We start from the raw sequence: 13,617 nt of genomic DNA, 5'->3' as shown, positions 1-13,617 counted from the left end.
CGGCAGGGTTCGTGCAGAAACCTATTCCCAACGGGCACCAGAGAGAGGGGAGGGCGAAGGGTATTGCTAGCCATTGGGTTTCCATTCATAACCACACCGTTACATTTCCAACCTTCCGAGGGGCTCTTTATGAATGTTATTAATTCCCCGCTCCCTGGAAGCCCTTTGGAAGAAAGGGTGGGAGACAGCACAAGAGCGAGTGCTTAGGGAAGGGCTGTTCATACAGTGCCAGATCCTTTCACAGCTATCAGTGTCCATTCACTGCAGCTGAATGTGAAATACACCATGGAGAATAGCTCTGGCAGGCTTGCGCGGGATGAAATGGAAAACTCACCTGACCTCTCCTGACCCTCTCCCCTTCCCCCTCCCCTCCCAAATCTCCTTGACCCCATTCACAGTGTGGGGAGAGGGGAGTGGTCATTGAGCAGGGATGGGAGAACCGCGATTTATTTAGTCTCTCTGAATTAGCTCTGCGTTTCCTTTGAGCTCAGGGGCTCCATTATATCGGCCTCAGCAGCTCAGCTTAGGGAAAGAGCAGCGGCGGGTGGAAATCCCCTCAGACGAGAACAAGGAAGATCCAGGCGCCCCAGCCCATTTGAAATTCCCTCCCTCACCCCACGGTGCACTGTCCAGCAGCCCAGACACCAGGATGTATTAATCCAGGGCAAATACTAGATGCTACAGAAGTGTCCAGAGTTACAGGAAGGAGCAGGTCCCCACGACAGCTCAGAAGACCTTCCATGCAGTTTGGTTCCAAGGGAGACATTTGTATTTGGCAGGACTGGAGCTTGGTTCTTTCCTGCCATGCTACAATTGCTTTGTTGCAGCACCTACGACATGATCACCCTGCTTTCAGGGCTATCTAAAAGCCAGAGCTTGGCTCAGGCCCTTTTGTGCTCGCTGCTCTCCGGATGCACAGACCGATCCCTGTCCCAACAGACGCATGCGCCAAGACTGAAGGCAGTTCGCTACCATCTCCATTTTGTGAATTGAAAGAAGCCAAGGAGAGAAGAAGGGGCCAAGTTTTAAGCACCTGCAGCTAGCAGCTGATTTTCAGGGGGCTGCATCTCCCACTTTCTGTGGGCCACTAAACCAGGCTGCGCCCACTCAGTTGCTGAGCAAAGCTCTTGTCTCCCTTAACTGCCGACCCACTCACCTTCCCTGCAGATGGCTGGGGCTCAGCGAGATGGAGTTTGAGATGTAATCTCAGGTCCTGCCAGGTTCCCGCTGCCTTGACCAGAGGGTGCAAGTTATTTCAGTGCTACCAGTATACATCTGCAACTGCCAGAGAGCAAAGGTAGGGCACAAGCCACCAGTGACCCTCCCTCTACCTCTGGCCCTCCTAACGCCAGAGGCTGGTTAGTCCTGACGGCTAGCAGGGTTGGGCGGTTCCAGAGCCAGCCCAAGGGACTGGTTCACGTCTGCAGAAGCTTTGGCAAGCATTTTTGTCTGGTATCAGGTAAAGGTGCATGTGTGAGGGCAAGTGACTGCTGAGCGTCTTCTGTATTTTACAGGAAGCAGCAAGGGCGTGTGAAACAGGTCACTGTTTGTCCCACATTCATCAACCGGATAAAGCAAAGGCACCAGGGAAAGGCAAACGAAGGTCCCTATGAGATGGTCAAAATATTTGTTAAGAATGGAAGTTATGAAAGGATGCTTTCCCAGCCTGGCAGGCTAACAGCACTGTCCTCGCTCAGCCTATCACACAGAGAGCATGCTTTCCAGGGTGGAGAAAGATCTGTCCCGGTTGCCCTTCACTCTGCACATCTCTGGTATCTCACGCTCCTTTCGGGAGCTGTGCCAATAGCTCTACGGACGCTCTATACTCGCCCCACGACACGAACGTCAAACAGACAGCAGGGCAGCCCACAGGCTCCACTGACCTTCTGTCCCACAACCTGCTGCTTCCTCTGGCAGGCAAAGGGATTGCTCCTGCCAGAAGGCTTTCTCCCAGGCTTTGGCTGCTTTCGCTCCCATGCCCACCTGTTTGACCAGCGGAAAAGATACAGCAGCAAAGAGTGGCCAGTTCCAGCCCATCCTCCTCCTCCTCGCCTCGCCGTTACCACCAGGAACCGTCTGTCTGACTAACGAGGTCACTGACTCAGCAGAGGCCACACTGACGCTTTCGGAGCTTGCCACGCTTCTCAAAGGGACAGACATCAGCCCAGCACACTCCACGATGCCAGCGGGTGTCATTAGCTCTCCTGCAGCTGGCAGGCGTCATTGCCACGTTCACCCTCCCTCGATGCCGAGCGACAGCAATAGACTTCAGGCTGCCTGGGAGATCCTGCTGCAGCCCCTGCTAGGAGGAGCGTGGCCAAGGTAAGACAGAGCGCAAAGAGGAGCTGGGCACTGTGCTTTCTGCAGACAAGCAGGGGCTGAGGCTGAAGGGCTGAAACCTTGCCTCGCTGGTCTGTAGCTCAGCCCCATTTCCATCAGGGATACCGCAAAAGACAACTGCACTGGAGGGCCAAGTTCAGCTGTCATGTACTGAAGGACTGAGTGCCCCAATAAATATCCCATAGCTGAGCTCAGCTGCAGAGGGATCTTCAGACTGCGCTGAAGGAACCGCAGTGGGACTGCTTCTGCCTGCCACACGTTAGGATGGTCTCACAGTGTTCTCCCTGCTCAGAACCGGCATCTAATCACCAAACTTCATTAAGCACACAGAAGCCTCACGTACTCCTAAACACAGGCAATGCAACCAAAGAAGCGGCATCTTGAGCCTCCGCTCTCAAGAGCCTCACTCCCGGTCACCCTTTCCTGAGTCGGCGTCAGGTCTGCTATAAACAACTCAAGACCTCCAGACAAGGTTGGCTGGCTCTACATCAGAGCTACAGCTTTGTTTTGCTGCTGCATGACCCAAGCTCTTGCTTTTATTCATGAGAGGAGCCCCTGTTTTGGAGCGGGAGGGGAAATGAGAGACGATCTGGTTCCGCTTTTCACTTTAGCTCATTTTTGGTGTTTAAATACTGTGCCCATCACCCTGGCATTTGGTCTGAGCCTGCTTCTCCCCCGCCCCCTCTTCTTTTTTTATTATTTTTAGCAGAAGAATAAAAATGTAAATTGAACTGGAAAGGGAAAAAATAAGCCCCCTCCAGGTGCCCCCCTTCTCTACAGCGTGGTAACGGGCACAGATTATATCCAGCACCACATGACCAGGGCCCGTATTTATATGTCAGTGTGTAAAACCTACCCTGCTGAGCCGCCTTTTCTCTGCCTGAGGCTGGGGGCTTCTGCTACGCGTCTAGTCAAACAGGCCCACAAAGGGGATTAAGGAGAGCCCCTCAGCCCCGCAGAGTAATCCATCAAATTATCCCTTGTTGGCGTTGCTGTCCTCTTCAGAGGAAAAAAAAAAAAAAAAAAAAAAAAAGCCCTCCAAAGGCTTTTAAAGGCACTGAAATTACACTTGAGCCTGAAACACTCCACCCAGCTGCTGTAGCCCACAGCACAATGGGCTGGTTGTAAAGGGAATACCGGGAAGCAAGGGGCGAGGAAAAAGAGACGGACACTGTTAAAAAGGGCAGCAGCCTCCCCACGTCTGAAACTCCAACAGGTGGCTCAGACCCCCCCGCTCCTGGGACCCTGCAGCAGAGCCGGCCCCGATAACGCTGAGCTGCACCTCCTGCCCACCCGCGCTCCCCTGTGGAAGGAGGCTCGGGGCTCTGGGATGCGTTTGCTGTGCCCGGACGGACCCACGGGCACGTCCTCATCACAGACGAGGCTTGCAAAGGCAGAGTCCGCACCCAGCCTGAGCCTCTCCTGCCGGGGACCAGGGCTGGGGTCCGGCAGTGCCCCTGACCACAGGCTGTAGCAATGTCACCCCACGCTACCTACACGGTCCCCAGAGCCCTGCAGCCGGGCGGTCCTTCAAAACCCCTGCAGAACACCTAACAGACAAGAAGCTTGTCTAAGGCTCACAGCATCTTCACCGGTGCCCCCAGAGGCAAAGCAAAGCCAAAGAAAGACCACACTCACCAAAACTCTGCGAATGTCTACTTGGACATTGAATCTGTATTTTCTTCCACTGCAGCTACCTGAATTGCACATGAACTTTTGCGGTCATCACCGCCCTATTCGGAGGTATAAAGCTCTCTGTCCGCCAGCTCTGCCTAAGCAAGTACATGGGATTTCATAGGTTTGCATTACTGTAATCCTTCTTAGGGAGAAATGATCCCTGGGAGTGAAACAGGGAAAGCGGATAGTAAAGCACTTACCCCAGCAAACTGGAACTGGCAAAGAGAAGAGCAAACTAGTTCTGGTGGAAGGCTTTACTGCATACAGAGAACACATGGCTGTCCCACTGCATGCTACACAGGTCACCTCGGCATTGAGAACAGTGACACACAACTTCTGGGTTTTAATCACTAGTGCCGAGTAGAAGGAGCATAATTTGCCCATCTGTCACAGAGAAGAGATGGGAAGGCAAAAACCCTAGCTGCTTTACTGCGTCCGCTTTGCAATGCCTGTTCACAGGGCTGGGAAAATGGGAAGTGAAATTGGAACTTCTTGTTCCCAGCGAAAGCACAAATGCTGCATGATGGGACATCTGACTTCTCAGCAAGCTAATGCCGTACTTCGGCTCCTCCTGCCAAGGAGGCACACTGTGGCTCCAAGGCAGCTCTAGGAGTTATACCCCATGACAGAGCTTCATCATTTCTGGCTTTATTTGGAAAACACTGACAGTCATGGGGCCAGCTGAATCTCAGGACCAGCCTTGGGACGGAGTTCTCAGGAAACCGAGGAGGACAGTTCTGATACACTACCAAAAAACCAGGGGCCAGAGCAAAGGCCACGGCTGACACTGACACGTGAGACCGCAAATCCAGACTATCTAACTATGGATCCTGGCCAGCAGTGGCCACGAGCTCTGCAGAAACAAACTGCCGAGCCCCAGCAGGAGGGCTGAAGGGGTGTTCGTTAGCCCAAAGAGCACCCCAACTGCCTGGTGATAAAGTAGCAGTGAGGGGTCTGGCAAATTTAACCACAGTGGGAGCTGCTGCCACCTAACACTGAAATCTAACCTTCCCACATTTTGCCAGAAGTCATGTTTGCCGAGGTCTGTGCCTAGGAAAGAGGGAGGACAGCAACCAGCTAAAACTCCACGCATGGTAGTCATCGGAGAGCAAGAGGCACAGACTTACACAGTCCCTTTTGCTAAAAAGTTTTGGGAGCACGACCTCATGCTCTTCCTCAAAGGATACACTTTCAGTCCTAGACACACACAGAACTAATGGGCTCTTTTGTAATCACATGGTAGTTAGTCCATTTTTTCATGGTAATTTTCTGGTCTGCAATTCCAGTTATTTGTGTCCCTGCCGGAGAAGTTTGATGCTAACATATCTCTCAGCAAGCCCTTTGACCTCCACTGGCAGGTTGGTGGGTTTCTCCCTCTCTGTTTTCTGTCTCTAAAATGAGGTCATGGCTTTGAATGAGACAAAGAGCCTTTGCAGCATGAGGAATAGCCCCAAGACAGCTGTGAGTACAGAACCCCCATCAGTCACATCAGACCCCGAGTGCACGAGAGGCAAGCGAGCTGGGCAGCAGCCCACAGCTCTGCTGGGAACGGCTGGGTTTTACCCCCTCTGCTCTGAGAAGATATCGTGCAACTGCTCGTATCAGAGCGGGTGCAAGAACGGATGTGGAACAGGCAGCCACCCATGGTGGAAGCGTTCAAAGGGGGAGGGAATAAAGCAAAACTCTCCGAATACTTTGGACTGGGAGTCGCTGTAAAATATCACTGTCCCCGCTGCCTGCCCCTCTGGCAGAGTTACCGCTTCCACCCTGCTTGCTGGCTCTCCAGCCACCCGTGTTCCCAGTCTACCCTCTGGGCTTCAGCAGCCAGTGGAAGTGGGTTGATGCCAATATGCCAGACTGTCAGCAAGGCACTTTCTGTCACACCAGCCACAGGCCAGCATCCTCTGCCAAAGGGAGAGGTGAAGAGCACGTGTGCAGGGAATAACAGGATTTCTCTGGGGTGCTTTAAGGTCAAAGACCACGTATCAGAGTCCTGAGATCTTTCTTATAAGAACAGCAGTTTTACATGCCTGGAGTAGCAAAAACTGCACAATCTCTCTGACTTCTGCGGGCAGCGCACCGATTTCTCTGTGTTAATGAGGGCCCTCAGATCACTGCCGGAGCAGAGTCTTCCCCTTATCATGGCAGACCAGTCATGAGGCCTGGGTCTGAAAACATGAGATTCTGTGATTTTACTTCTGCCTGAAATTGTCTGGATAATTGCAAAGATAAGCAATCAGATTTTATTTTTTTAGACAGATAAGTTTCACCGGAAGATCTTTATGGGAAACTTAAGAAGCCTTTTCCTTTCCCCATTCTCACTATCAGTTTAATGCATTACGGACTCCAAACATGCAGGGATTTAACATTAAGCTGTGGCCATTCACACAGAACACACAGCAGCACAGAGTATCTGGAAGGGGAGTTTTCCCCTTTTCAAAAGACAAGGCTCAAAGCTGCCATTTCTACAGGAGGTAAATGGAGCAAGACATTTTTACCACCCCCCTTCACTCCCCACCCCATATCTCCTTATGAACAGGAACCTAACTTCTATTTTGAGCCCTGGAAAGAATACCGGTCCTAAATTATTAGCTTTTTAGTAATTAAGCACGGAGTTCAAGTTCAAAGCTCCCGGCATTTTGCAGAGCCCTCTGAGCAGGGGTGCTCAGGCTTTTTGTTGCACATGGTTAGTTTCTTGCTCTGATACAGAGTACAGACGACATCTATCAAGGAGGACAGGCAGGAAAGTGGTCTGAGCGCTGAAGTTACTTGATGCTTGCTGAAAAAGCCTGCTGTAATGGCAGAGGATAAATGAAAGTTTATGCATTTCAGACCCCGAGTAGAGGCAGAATTTCCTCTCCACGCTGGGCTCTCTCTTGCCCATATTTACTGGAGTAAAGTTCAGTGAGCTACAAATGAAGCAGAAAGACCTCTGATATTCCCGCAACCTGCTCCGGGCTGCCTTGGGCAAACAGCCAGGGCACCCAGGCAGGCACAGTGCTGCTTTTGCCCAGTCCGGCCAGGAAAGGGCTTATCACCAGCACCGTCCTGGGCCATTCTGGCTGTGCATCAGCATGTGCTAACTAGCCTCAGTTACAGTCTTCTGTTAGCAGAGGGGATAGCTAGCATTCCCTGCTCTTGCCCAAAAGGCTTAATATGCTGCTATCAACATTGGCCACAGACAGTGATGAATGGGAGTATCTGGGGGCAGCACAAATGTAGACTGTGTTCACAGAAATCGAAGATGAAAGAGGCCCTGTTGAATCATCTTCCCTGGGGCTGCTGCAGGACTGCTCCCAACAGCACATTCTCCAGTGATTTGTCCAGCCTGGATGGATGGATCTCGAGCATGGAGGTTACAAGAATTTCCCCTGAAACAATATCCATGGGCTAAGAGATTTAATAGCTGGGAAGCGTCCTTCCTTCCTTCCTTCCCTCCCTCCCTCCAGTTATCCCCTGTGTAATTCCTGTGCTCTCCTTTTTATATGCATGGTCAGACCCCTCTCCAGACTACATTTAGCCACTCTCCTAAACCTGGCTTTAGTCAATTCTCATGAAAAGCCACCCTTCCAGGCCCATTAATTGCTCAGTCGGCCTTGGCTGTAGCACAGCAGCCTTTTGTTCTAGCATTGCTCCAGCTGCTCCCACCGCCCCTCGCACACAGGAGTCGTTTGTCATAAACATTCCCAAACACACCTCTGGAGTCCAACAGCAACAGTGCCCGCACAAAGCCCTCCCCTGTCACGCCAAAAGCCGGTACCTGGTACGCACAGACTGCTGCCTTGGAAAGCCACTGTCATCTCATTGTTCCTTTGTGCTCCATCTCTTTGTATTTATAAACCGCTTCTCACCACAGACCTACAAGGAAGCTCTCTCTGTGGCCAGAACAATCCTTTATTCTGTTTGCACAGCTCTAAGCAAAGGGAGAATTTTTTCCAGAATCCAGACCAAGGTAGCACAGCAATAACCAGTACACCACACGGGCAGGGAGACCACTAACAGAGGACACTCAGCAACAGCAGTTGCCGCTCAGGTCTTGCAGATCCCTGAAATGCTTTGGGTTCCCCCTCTCCAAACAGAAGATCACAACAGAAGTGGCACTACAGCCCTGGGCAGAGGGGAAAGAGAGCAGCATAACATCCCGGATCAGTGGCAGATGCTTCTCCAGAGGCAGAGTACAGCCCAGCATTTCCAGACAGAGCATTCCTGATAGAAAAAGCATAAAATCACCAGCAGGGAACTCACGCCAGGTTCCAGACTAATGTTTTGGTCTCTGTGCAGAGAGGACAGAGAACTGAGTGACTACACTTACATCCGCTTTGAATGTAACTGAAGAGCCAGCCAGTTCTGGCCATTGCTGATAAATTAGAAGCAGGCAATTGGGAGGAGGTGGCAGATAAACGTTCGATTTGAGGTTTGATCACTACCTCGGTTTCTTTGATGTAGCCGGTCAGATCCCAGCAGGAATCACTCCTAATGTTTGGTAAAGAAAGAGTGATCCATGGATTTTACTGCATGCACCATTTCACTGAAAGTCTTAACCCATAAATCTAAAGCAAGATTTAGATGTTACCCACAACTATGTACACACTATTCCTGAAGTTGGCTCTAGCCTGCTCTGCAAGAACATTAATGTCTTTTGAGTGCTGACAACTTGCACGGATTTGAGTCACTGCACTCATTATATTTGCATTTTTCTTGAAGTCCTAGATCCTGGAGAGAAACCACCATGGAGAACTTCAGTTTCCAACAAAATGAAGGTGGAAAAAAATCTGCTCTCTTGATTGAAGAGAAAAACCTTAGACCTCACAAACCAAACCCAGTGCCCGTCATTGTTTTAAATTTCTTTTCTCAAATAAACCCCATTATTTTGCCAGAGGCCATCCTTACACCTTCTGAGCATTCAAAACCTGGCAATTATGAGAATTCATCTGCAAGTCACCAGAAGTTGGTTCTTTCTGAAATCGACAGAGCTGATTCCATGTGTTACTCAAACAAGGCTTCCCTGGATGTAAGACAGGGCCAGGTCCTTGAGACTTGGACTAGCAGCAGCTTCTTTTGGTGCACGTACAGTAACATGGAGAAAGAAAAATGGTTCAGAGCTGCAAATCAAGCACCTGCTTATTGCTGTGTGTGTTCCAGCCACCCTCCAGCACTGAGACAAAGAAGCCATTCGGACCACATTCCGACACTACATTTCTTATTTTGCCAGACAATATTCACAGGGGTCTGTTTCTCCTCTTATGCAGGCTGGCAAAATGTTAAACAAATATTTTTGAACTGCAAGAGGAACTGACATTTTAGGATATGAAAACAAGGAGGAAGGGCACAAATTTGAGGACCTCCAAGGAACAGCATGCATACAAATAATAATAATAAAACGGTGACTTTATAGTTTCACTTAGTTATGTTTTTTGAACAAGCAACTTGATAGCTTATTTGGCGGACACATCAGCAACTTCTGCAGCTCTGTAATACAAGATTGGACTCAGATTCTTAGAGCAGTGAGGAGCAACAGCAGCACAAGAAATAGAACAGGTATCAAGGGATAGATACATGGATTCAATGTATTGTCAGTCTTAGATAACTGGACAACACAAGCATCAGGACACAGAACTCCAAAATAATCCTTTGGTTTACTATCTTCCTGTTCTTTTGTTTGTGGTGAGTGCAAGATTTCTTTTATGTTATGCAGATCTGTGCTTATGGGCAGTCTTCCATGAGCACATACATCGCTCGACTACCTTGCAGAGACTGCTTTAAAGTTTCCCTGTTTTTTAAAAGCAACGATTCCTCCGTGAGGGTCTCTGACCCCTTTCTTAGCTGAGCCCTAGGGTTCCTGTTTTCACACGGATAGTTTTGATGTCTGATATAAAGCATTCAGAAATCAAGTCAACATTGAAAACAGTTGACAGCTGCTCACAAGCTTCTCATGACTCCCTTGCTCCACTCCTAGCACAGCCTCGATCATGAGGTTAACTGCATGGCTGAAGGATCACAAGACCCCACAGGTTGGCTGTCCAGGGTTAGTTTTAGTTAAAAGTAGCTGTCTTAGGCTGACTGCCCCCCACCTCCTGCAGAAGCCCCAGGGCACAATCATATGATGTAATTATTTGCAACAGCAGAAGCGAACGGAGGAGATTCGCCAGATATAACTCTTTTTGGTTTCTGCGTATCCCTCTCCATACCGTCTGCCGCTTACTTCTCTTGAGGCACAAGGCTTTTCAACTATTATTGCCTGGTCACCCCTACCACCGCTACCTGCAGCTGCTCTCCTCCCATCCCTCTGGTCCTTCTGCTTCTGCTCCCTTGCAGCCTTGAATCCATCTCAAACCTGCACCACTTTCACCCAATGGGTCAAGTGTTTTCCTTGATGTTGCCTTAGCCAAGATAAGGAGATAGCAACACACACATTAAAGAAACCCCAAAACAGTCAACTACCAAAACAAGACACTCCTTGGATGAACTGCTCCAACATAGAGAAAGGTGAAGGATAAACACAAACAGATGTTACTCACAGCGCTTACAGCTCATCTGAAAAGCTCTACAATCCCACTGTGACAAAAGTGGTATAAGCCTCTGAAGAGACTGAAGTCAAAGGAGTGCATTAATACTATATCCACTGCTGTGTATGAAATATGCTTAAATTGCCTGAGAATATGTAGCTGTTGACAAAAAGAGAGACCATCAGCAAATTACTCTGCAATGTCTGCTATGTGTTTTTTCTTGTCATTTAAGCAAGCTCCTAGCACTGGTCTAGCCTGGTACCAGACCTGACAGCCTAATAGGCAGCTTGAATCAAACCAACCGCTAGTCATGTCTAGGGAAGAATACACAAACCCAGCAGTATTCTGAAGTTCCCTCCCTTAGAAAGGGAGCAACCAGGAAACTGCCACAGGCATAACTTTTCACACTGTCTTCTGTCAGTGTAAAACTGTGGAAGCCAGAGACTGAGACTAATATAAGCTAATAGATTAGAAATATCACGTATAAAGACTACCTTTACAGAGCATCGATGTTTGTCTTCCTTTGCGTTTGTACGTTCCTCGGAAGTAATTTGCAAACCCTCAGAGCTTCTTGGGGATCCAACACAAAAGGCTCTGGGTTAAGATTTTTAGAGCGATGCAGGCACTCTGCAGACAGGCTAATGTTTCTAAAGAAGCTTTGCAAAAAGACACGCAAGGAGACCCACGCAGTTACGTTCGAAGAGCAGTTTTTGCCCTGTCACTTCATCATACAATGCATTTGCTGCTTTTAGAACCAGCGTTTTTGGTCCATGCTCTGAACAAAGCTTCTACTAGCAGCTTCATTACAAAACTGAGCAGCTAAGGTTATTTTTTGTTATTTTTAAGAGCACACACTCACAACGCCATCAGCCAAACAGTCCAGCTGTCACCCTAAACTCCATACAGAGGTTTTAGTCAGAGAGCGGAGATGTATAACTCAGGGGGAAAAAAACAAAACGAACATCCTCCCCCAAACTGCCACTTGAGCGCTCCAGCAAAATAAACAGTTTGAGGAAAAGGTTAGCAAGAGTTTACGCTAGACATCCATGTTTTCTAGGGACTCTGGCAAAAATAAAGCAGACCAAAGCCAGTGATTTCATCTTCTCACACTATGGATATAGCATTTCTCACTGCCGACAAAAATTGACTGTGTACCTTCAAAAAGATGTTGCCAGTGGAGTTTGTCCAGAGTACATTGCAGTACCTACTATTACTCTGTTACATTACAGTGTTGGTAATCTTAGAGTCTGTAAGACGACTGCCTTGTTCACAGAAAACGTTACCACTATCTCTAGGCAGCTTCTATACAAAGCCATGTGGCTTGGGCCTTCCAGCAACTGCTCAATGTTGGGGAACACCTTGAGGTTCAGGTGCTTTAACTGGAAGCCCTTCAAGGAAACAAGACACTCACAGATGACACTGCACAGGCTACGTACATAACAAGCTGTAGGGGAATACACCCACAAGCAGACAGTGCAAGAAAAATCTCCCTACAAGGAGAAGTTTCCTACTAAATCCTAAGATTGGTTTATGCCCTGAAATACAGGGATTTATATCCCTTGTAAAGCTCTCATTTAATTTGCTATTAATTCTGGAGATTCTCGTCATCCATATCAAATTTCTAATCCTTTTTTCAAATCCCATAAGCCAAGCACTCTTGGCTTCCATGATGTTTTGTGGTAGTAAGTTCCAGAGTTTAAGGCACTGCCTGGAATCCAAGCACAGGGCTGGGAATCTGGCATTCCTGGCTCTGCCACCACAGCCACTCCCCACCGAGTGGAAGGGTAGTAGCTACGGATGATGCAAGAAAGTCCAGGTAGCAGCACACATTTTTTTTAAAAAAAAAAAAAGAAAGAAAATTGCAGGTAGGGTGAATAATAGAAGATGTTTAAAGGCTGGTACACGTTTTTCAGGAGTGCCTGCATGACTTCAATGCCCAGGTCATTTGGGTACTTTTGAAGTTCTTACTCATGTTCTATTTTTATAAATTTCTAGTTATTCTCATGTTACACATACAAACACTGCTCCCTTGAACCCACATCTAGAACTAGAACAGTGCCAGAATGAGAAACGGTTTGAGCCTGGCCACTTTCTCTGTACTGCTTGTGAGTCTGACAGATCTAGATGAGAACCGGGAAAGCTGTTCCTGATACGTTTCCCTTCCAATTTCCTTTTTTTTTTTTAAACATAATCATGAAAAGCAAGTGTCTTGCCAAGTCTGGTCATCACCAGTGTAAAAGTATTAGTTTATTCTAGCGCTTTTCTCTTCCTCCCAAAGCTGTCACCCGCAGGAAGATGAATTACTCTTTTAGCTTATGTTTACCATAAAAAAACTAAGGCATTTTACCACCAAAGTCTCTAGCGATGCCAAAGGCAGTAAGCAACGGAATAGCCACATTATGACATTTAGGTACCACTTTTAAGACAGCCTCCTCAAGCTCCTGCTACAGCTGAAGGGGGAAGACAGGTTAACCTGGCAGCAAATCTAGGCAGAAGCTACAATTAGGTGCAACGAAAACTTCCCTTTGTCAAGTGCTGGCTTCCTTTGGTCCTAAGGATTCACTGACCTGTCCTCACAAATCTTCAGGGTTTCTGGAAGTCCGCGGTCACATCACGCTTCCCAGACTCCTCTCCCGTTCAACAATCTTTAAAGCGAACTTGGTCACGGCAGATGCCTCTGGAACGATGAAAAGCACGGAAAAACCCACTCGTGTCACATCCACGCACGAACGCGGCTGAGGGAGGCCTGAAGCGGTGCAGCCCTACCTGCAGCCACCCCTGCTGCGCTTCCTGATGCGCGAGGGAGTTTTTTGGGTTGTTTTTCTCTTCCCCCGGCAAAACCACCGCCGGATCGCAAAGGAGCATCGGCGGGACCAAACCCGAGTCCGCCACCGCCTCGCCCCGAGCGGAGCAAACCGTCCCCGGTCGGGACCCTCCGGAGCACCTCTCCTTTTCGGCTGCAAGTACAAGCGCTACCCTGACCCCCCTCCGAAACCCCCCCCCCAGCGGTTCCCCGCTCCCCCCTCGACCCTCAAAGGGGGAAAAAAAAAGCCGCTCCCGCTGCCCCGGGAACTAACAAACTTCGGCAACCGCA

General features: G+C 49.0%; 1 protein-coding gene across 4 annotated transcripts in view; it reads right to left on the bottom strand.

Moving 5' to 3' along the window:
• SLC45A3 (solute carrier family 45 member 3) overlaps positions 1-13,617 on the bottom strand; it is a 31,603-nt gene that overhangs the window by 17,828 nt on the left and 158 nt on the right. For 2 of the 4 annotated variants that reach the window (XM_049832245.1, XM_049832242.1), the window contains exon 1: positions 13,091-13,230. The gene's annotated coding sequence lies outside the window, so the exon portion shown is untranslated. Of the gene's footprint in view, positions 1-3,978; positions 4,096-13,090; positions 13,231-13,617 lie in introns of those variants that run through there. The other 2 variants (XM_049832243.1, XM_049832244.1) reach the window with 2 other exon arrangements.

The sequence above is a fragment of the Accipiter gentilis genome, chromosome 29, assembly GCF_929443795.1.
Source record: "Accipiter gentilis chromosome 29, bAccGen1.1, whole genome shotgun sequence".
Lineage (NCBI taxonomy): Eukaryota > Metazoa > Chordata > Aves > Accipitriformes > Accipitridae > Astur > Astur gentilis.
The sequence above is the reverse complement of the archived record's forward strand: the minus strand, read 5'-3'. Positions and strand labels throughout refer to the sequence as shown.